Source organism: Monodon monoceros, unplaced genomic scaffold (assembly GCF_005190385.1).
Source record: "Monodon monoceros isolate NGI ecotype Baffin Bay Population unplaced genomic scaffold, NGI_Narwhal_1 Super_Scaffold_18, whole genome shotgun sequence".
NCBI classification, from domain to species: domain Eukaryota; kingdom Metazoa; phylum Chordata; class Mammalia; order Artiodactyla; family Monodontidae; genus Monodon; species Monodon monoceros.
This window is the reverse complement of record NW_021703774.1, coordinates 97,769,064-97,776,182: the sequence shown is the minus strand read 5'-3', so window position 1 is coordinate 97,776,182 and position 7,119 is coordinate 97,769,064. Positions and strand designations below refer to the sequence as shown.

Genomic DNA, 7,119 nt, shown 5'->3' with positions numbered 1-7,119 from the left:
TCTTTTTCACAGATCTCAGTGTGACCAGAGTAGCCAGCTGAGGGTGATCACCTCAAGTTACACCATGTTCCTGAGAGCAGTGGAAGTTCAGTGGCTCAAGGTAGTGAGATAGAGAAATAATCGTCCTATTCAGTTAATTTTACCGCAAAGGCAACACCTCCCCCAATCCCAATTTTGCTTATTTTTATGTTTACTTAATCCACATTGTAGCAATATAAAAAGGCTGGGATTAGAGAAGCCCCTTCATCCCAAATGTAATTTGCCTTCAGTCCCCAATGGACCTGGAGGTCAGATAGGACAAGTATACAGATGAGTAAACAAGTCCAGAAAGGTGAAACAGCTTGCTCAAGTGAAATGGTGGCAGATGTAGATTTAGAAACTGGAAACCCTAACTGCTGCTGCATAGCAATTTACGCCACGTATTCCTTTGCCAAATTCAAACTTCCTTGATTTTCAAACTTGCTTAGATCCTAGAATGTGCTTTTAAAAATGCAGCCTTGGGCTTCCCTGGTGGTGCAGTTGTTAAGAAGCCGCCTGCCCATGCAGGGGACATGGGTTTGAGCCCTGGTTCGGGAAGATCCCGCATGCCGCGGAGCAACTAAGCCCACGAGCCACAACTACTGAGCGCACGTGCCACAACTACTGAAGCCCGGGCGACTAGAGCCCGTGCTCCGCAACAAGAGAAGCCACCACAATGAGAAGCCCGCGCACTGCAATGAAGAGTAGCCCCTGCTAGCCACAACTAAAGAAAGCCCGCACGCAGCAACGAAGACCCAACGCAGCCAAAAATAAAATAACTAAGTTTATATATATAAAAAAAATGCAGCCTCTCAGGGTACAATAGGGAGCTCCTGAATCAAAATCTCCAGGGGAGAGGACTGAGATCAGCTCCTCTAACCAATGTGTCTATTTCTATCAGCAGGCAAGTTTGGGAGACATTTAGGTACTTTGTAGCATCATTTTCTGGCTAATGGACCTCACATACTTCCTGTATTCTATCAAATCCTCTTAACCCTATATCCTCACAATAACGTTATAAGGTGAATATTATTCCCCTCTTTACAGGTAAAGAAAAGGATTCTATAAAAGTTAAATAATTTGCCTAAGGTTAGCTAGTGGGGAATTCCCTGGCAGTCTAATGGTTAGGACTCGGCGCTTCCACTGCAGGGGGCACAGGTTCCATCCCTGGTCAGGGAACTAAGATCCTGCATGGTGTTAGTAAGTGGTGAAGAAATTTTATAATTGTGGGCTTAGAAGTCAATGCTTCTCAAATTTTGATGGAATCAGAATCCCCTGGGCTTACAAATACATAGTTGCAAGTCCAGAGGTAGGGCCTCTGGCGCAGTATGAAAAACAGCTTAAGAATATTACAAAATATGTAGTTTTATTTCATCTGCCCACTCTGCCATTCCCAGCAATGACTTCAGCCTAAGACTGTCTCCCATCATACTTTTAGAAGAAGACATTAGTTGTCTCAGAAATTTACATCCAGGCAGGGCAGTCTCCAGATTTCGAGAGGTTATCTTGTCCTTGGGTCTTTTTTTTAAGAGTGAAGAAACCTTTTCCAGAACCTCCCACAGCAGACTTTCACTCCTTTTGGCCAAATTTATATCACTTGCCCCTTCATAAAAGGAAGACACAAATCTGGCTGAGGTAGGGTGGAGGATGACATACAACTCACCTGTGGTACCTGGCTGTTTGGTGGAGGGTGGGTACTGAACAAAACAGGCATTCTCTTGGAGAGGAGGATGTTGGAGGAGGGTGGAGGAAAGATCATTGCTGGGTAGGCAAATAATAGTGTTTGGATTGCTGCAAACGTAATGCATCTGAGCTGGTGTTGTAAACTGACACAGGCAATGCAGATGTTTGGCATATTAATGTTAGTCTCTAGGCCCCAAAAGATACCCCTGCATTCCCTAGTACCCATCCCCTCACTACTGTCATTACCTGTGTCTGTACGAAATATCAGTTTGACCACACTTCGTTGTAGATGGAATGAATGGGGAGTGATCAAGCATTTTAGTGGCTGCCAGTAAATGCAGAGAGTCAAAGAGGGTGGAATAGCAGACATTGTTTGGAGTTATTGGTTGAGTTATTTTGAATTAAGTCTAGGGTCAAACTGTTCAGCGTTCCTGACAAGGAAGTTGAGGACTGCAGGGAGGAGCTGGGTGGCAGGTGGAGACAGGAACACAGTTGGGAACTCCTGAACACAATAAATCAGGAGTGTTTTATTCACCCACAAATTGCTGGGTGAGCTGAGTCCTGGGCTGTGACAGGCACAGAATATAATTAAGAGGTGAATAATATGTACTGGATTAATCAGAAGAGGCAGGACTGAACAGGACGAAGCAACTAAAATCTCTCTTGGGGAGGTAAGTTGCATTGACAGTGCAGCTAACAAATGCACAGAGGTAAATGATACTGTGTGAAAAGCATGAAAATGTATTAATAATGGATAAACTGAATAATAGTATTGAGCCATACCAATCATAAGTAAAGTCTGCCTGAGAAGTGATTTTTATTATCTTCTTAAATCAATTTTATAAAGTTTCTGTGACAAGTATTATTCATGAATATTTTTTAAGTTAAGGTTATTTTGCACTATTGAGTGGAATTGTACTTGTTAATTTAGTCAACATATTTAATGAGCACCTGCTATGTGCTAGATTTAGGTGCAGGGGATCTTGTATGACAGTAGTAGTCCAGACTAAAACCTTAGACGAGGAAGATGACAGTGGAAGGTAGAAGAGGGTAGATTTGAGATATATTTTATGGATAGAGTCAGTAAGACTCGTTGACGGATTAGATATTGGGAATCAAAGTGGCTCTTAGATTTTTGGCTTCAAAACTGGCTGGATGGTGTCATTTGCTCAGACTAGACAGACAGGAAGAGAAACAAGGTTTTGTGAGCAGAGAAAGGGGAGGAGATGGTGAAAATGAAGTGTTCTGTTTCGGATGTTAGTTTGAATAACCTGTTAAACATCCAAGTAGTTGTGTCAAATAGGCAGTTTATGTATAAATCTGAAGTGTGGGTTAGAGCTAGAGGTATAAGTTTAGAATTCAGCATATAGATGGTATTTAAAGCCATGGGACTGGGTGAGATCACCTGGGGAGGGAATTTAGGTCAGTCCTGTCCAACAGAAGTTTCTGCAATGATGGAAATGTTTTGTGTCCATGTTGTCCACTAGACACATGGCCTGCTGAGCACTTGAAATGTGGCTAGTGCTATGGAGGAACTGAATTTTAATTTTATTTCATTTAAATTATTTTAAATTTAAATACATTGGCATTAGCCAATGGCTAATGTATTGGATAGCTTAGGATAGAGAAGAGTCTGGGGTCATTAATATGTAGAGGTCTAGTCAAGAAGACTGGGCCAGCGAAGAAGATGGAGAAGAAAAAGCCAGGAAGATAGGAAGAGAATCAGGAGATAATGGTGTCCACAAAAACCACAGGAGGAAAATGATTCAAGAATGGGAGTGCAGTTAGCTATGTCATATGCTGCTGATACGTGGCATTAGGTGACTTGGGAACAAATTAGTCACTGGGGATCTAAACAGGAGCAGCATTACCATGGAAGGGTGGTTGTGGAAGGCAGATAGAAATGGGCAGAGGAGAGAATGGGAGATGAAGAGAAGCAGTGTCTGTAGACAGTCATTTCAAGTTTTTCTTTGGAGGGGAATGGAAAAATTGGATGGAAAATATGGGAGAATTTGTAATCAAGGAAACTTTTTTTTTAAGATAGGAGTTAACTGACATATTTATTTGATGTTAAAAATGATCCAATAAAGGGAAATTGATTTAGGTGAGAAAAAAACATTTATCTTAAACATGAAAAGGGTTGGAATCTTGAGCACAAGGGGAGCAGTTGGGCTTTGATAGGAGGGACCCTTATTCCACGGTAACAGAATGGAGGGCAGGGATATGGATGCAGGTCCTGGGAGGTTTGTAGAATTGGCGGTGAATAGATAAGGGTGTGGAGACTGGGGGTACAGAAGAGTATGAGAAGCTCAGGAAGAAAGAAGGTATGAAGTAATCACCTTGAAGAGTAACTGGCATATACTCACCAGGATGAGCCTAGGATTTCTGGGCAGATTGGGGTGCCCATTTGTAGCTTGTGATAACAAATATAGAGAGAAACCAGTCGGCGTGATTTTATGTCTTTTCCCCCCACTGGAAAAGGCAGACAGTTGGCTTTAACCACAGTTAGATTTTTGACAGGTGACTACATAAGAGAGAAGGTTCTTTTCAAGGGAGTGAGGTCCATGGAATTTCCTCTTGACATAGTGGAAAGTGAAGACAGGGGAGTGGAGGTGGGACAGTGGATGAATCGTGGAAGAGTATAAGGCCAGTGGACTGGAGGCCTAAAGAAAGTTGAAAACTTGCAATGAAAAACTAGAGTCAATGAACTATAGATATAAGAGGTGGTGATCAGAGAGTGGGATGCTTGAAGTAAATATTGTTATTGCTGTTGGTAGTATTTAGGGTATGACAATAGGAATGGATGAAAAAGATCATTAGGGGTCACTAAGGGGTAGAGAGGAAGAAAATGAGCTAGGAACTCAAGTCTTCAAAGAGAGGTTGAAAGATGACAGCAACCAAAAAGAGCATTGATTATAAGCTAGATATGTTCCATTTGTCCTTCCAGATCCATGTTTCTCCACCCCACTCAGTACCATGGGAGCCCAAACCTGGATTAAATCAACGGGTTTCCTTGCTCTCTGGTTCTGGTTGGGTTTGGCCAAGGGGGATCCTCAGCAAATTGGATGGAGAGAGGCTGTGCCCCTGAACTGAAGATTTCTGCTCTTCAGTGTGGCCTTCTCTACACATCTCTCTCCTTCTGGGTCCCAGAGCTTCCTTTCCTTGTTCCCTCAGGCTAGGGGTGGTAACAGTTCCGTTGTTACTAACCCTGAGTCACTGTATGATCCCTTGTGCCTTCCCTACCTCATTCACACCTTTGTAAATACAGTTGACCCTTGAATCGCACGAGGTTGAACTCTGGGCATCCACTTATACATGAAGTTTTTTCAATAGTAAATACTTCAGGACTACATGATCTGTGGTTGGTTGAATTTGTGGATGCAGGAACCGTGGATGGAACCACAGATATGGAGGAACCATGGATATGGAGGGCCGACTATAAATGATGCTAGGATTCTCCACTGCACAGAAGGTTGGCACCTCTAACCCCTGAGTTGTTCAAGGGTCAGCTGCAGTCCCTTTAGTAAATCATCCTCAAATTAACCTAATGCACGTGTGCCATCTGTATCCCGTTAGGGATGCTGATACAGGGTGGTACAACTGCATGACCAGAACTTCAAAGGAGCTGGAGTTTTGGAAAGAAGAAGGAGAAAGCTACAAGTGGTTTGGAAGCAGTAATAGGGGTCAAGAGAGGTACTTTCCCCGCCTCCCGTGGGGGTGTGAGAATCAAATGGCCACTATTTGAGAAACATATTGAGGAAATGTGGGAGAGCAAGGGTTCAGCTTATGCAGCAAAGTGGAGAAGACATTCAGAAAGAAGTTGAAGATATAGAGGAAGTTTGCAGATACAGATCAGGAGGTCCAGAGGTGCAGTGAAAGTGTTTGAAAGGTGGTGAGGAATGCGAGTTGGGGCAGATTTGGGCATTTACAAGTAACTACAGAGAAAAGAATCAGGATGATACTGGCTCGTCTGGGAGCCTTCTGGGGATTGAAGTAAACAGGGGTGAGGGCAGGCTCTCAGTTCAGTTCTACTAGTACCTGTTATGTGCTGCACCCGGGGTCGGGGCAGGGACAGTGGTAAGACAGTTGACAGTTAACACCCAAGCAGTGATTTAACAGTGATCCTGGCTATATGAACTGCGTACCTCTTACCAGAGCCTCCTAAAGAAAAGTCACCTTCTCACGCTCTCATGGGCTGGCCTGGGAGGGTGGGCTGCTAGGAAGCCTGGCAGCTAGGCTGTTCCCACCAGAGTTCAACAATCTTCAGTCCTAATGAGCGTGGTAAAGAAAAATGAAGCTTTTCTGCAAGAGCCAGGGAGACCCAGGCATCACGTTTGCCCATGATAAGGTAGGATAAAGTTGGAAGGGAGTTCTTAGTCTGGGCCAGAGACAGAGCTGTGGCCACCAGGACTGATGGTTGTATGCTTTAACATTAAAGATCTTCTGGAAGGTTGGGTAGGATGGGTGACAGAAATTGTGCCAGTAGAACCCAAATATCTGAATTATAGCCAAGACTTTTTTTTCCTTGTCAAGTATACTTTATATATATTTAAGTCAAGACCTTTTCCTGGATGAAGCCACTTCCTAGGACTCCTTGAATACTAACCCTTGAAGGCCATTATATAATCCTTAACTGGCATTTTACTGTGTGCTTACTATATGCTAAGCACTGAGAACACGATTTAACTTATCTCATGCTCACAACACCCCCGTGTGGTAGGCATTATGATGATCCCCATTTTGCCAATAACAGAGAGATCCCATCATTTGCTCTGAGTCACAAAGCTAGGACTCGGTAGTCAGGATTCAGAAAAGCTCGCTACAGTATCATTAAATGTATTTATTGTATATTTACACCAGCTTTTGTGCTATATATTAAAGAAAGAAAGATAGAAATATAGTATCATTTACTATGCCCAACTTTTCATTTATAAAATTAGAACTAAATAGGAGGGAGAGGATTTTGAAAAGTGGCTTTTTCACAAGCCAGTCAAGAATTGCTCTTCTGTTTTCTAGCTTTTTCTCCAAGTACATTAAAAAAGGATACTAGATTAGACAGATAGATAGATAGATAGACATATGTATGCCTCTCTCTCTCTCCCTCCATATAGTTTATATAAATATATACATATAAATATATATATATATATCTTGATTCAAGCCTTGTTTAAGATGAATTTACAGTGAAATTACTAGACATGCTAATTTTGTTCTTTCACTTTATGTCCATTTATCTCAGATAAACCTTTCCAGATATGTTTATAAATCCCTTGACCTAGCCTTGTGCACCCAAAATGCCTCATCCGTTCCAAATTTAACAAGACATTAAAATCTTATTTAAATCTACATTCCCAAACTATCACAGTAAGTATCATACCAACTTGTACCATTTACTAATGACAAACACAATAAAAGTAG

At 42.2% G+C, this 7,119-nt stretch overlaps 1 protein-coding gene across 1 annotated transcript in view; it reads left to right on the top strand.

The window, feature by feature from the left end:
* The first annotated feature begins 2,259 nt into the window (after positions 1–2,259).
* TLCD4 (TLC domain containing 4) overlaps positions 2,260–7,119 on the top strand; it is a 102,086-nt gene continuing 97,226 nt past the window's right edge. The window contains exon 1 of the mRNA XM_029228756.1: positions 2,260–2,372. The gene's annotated coding sequence lies outside the window, so the exon portion shown is untranslated. The remainder of the gene's footprint in view (positions 2,373–7,119) is intronic.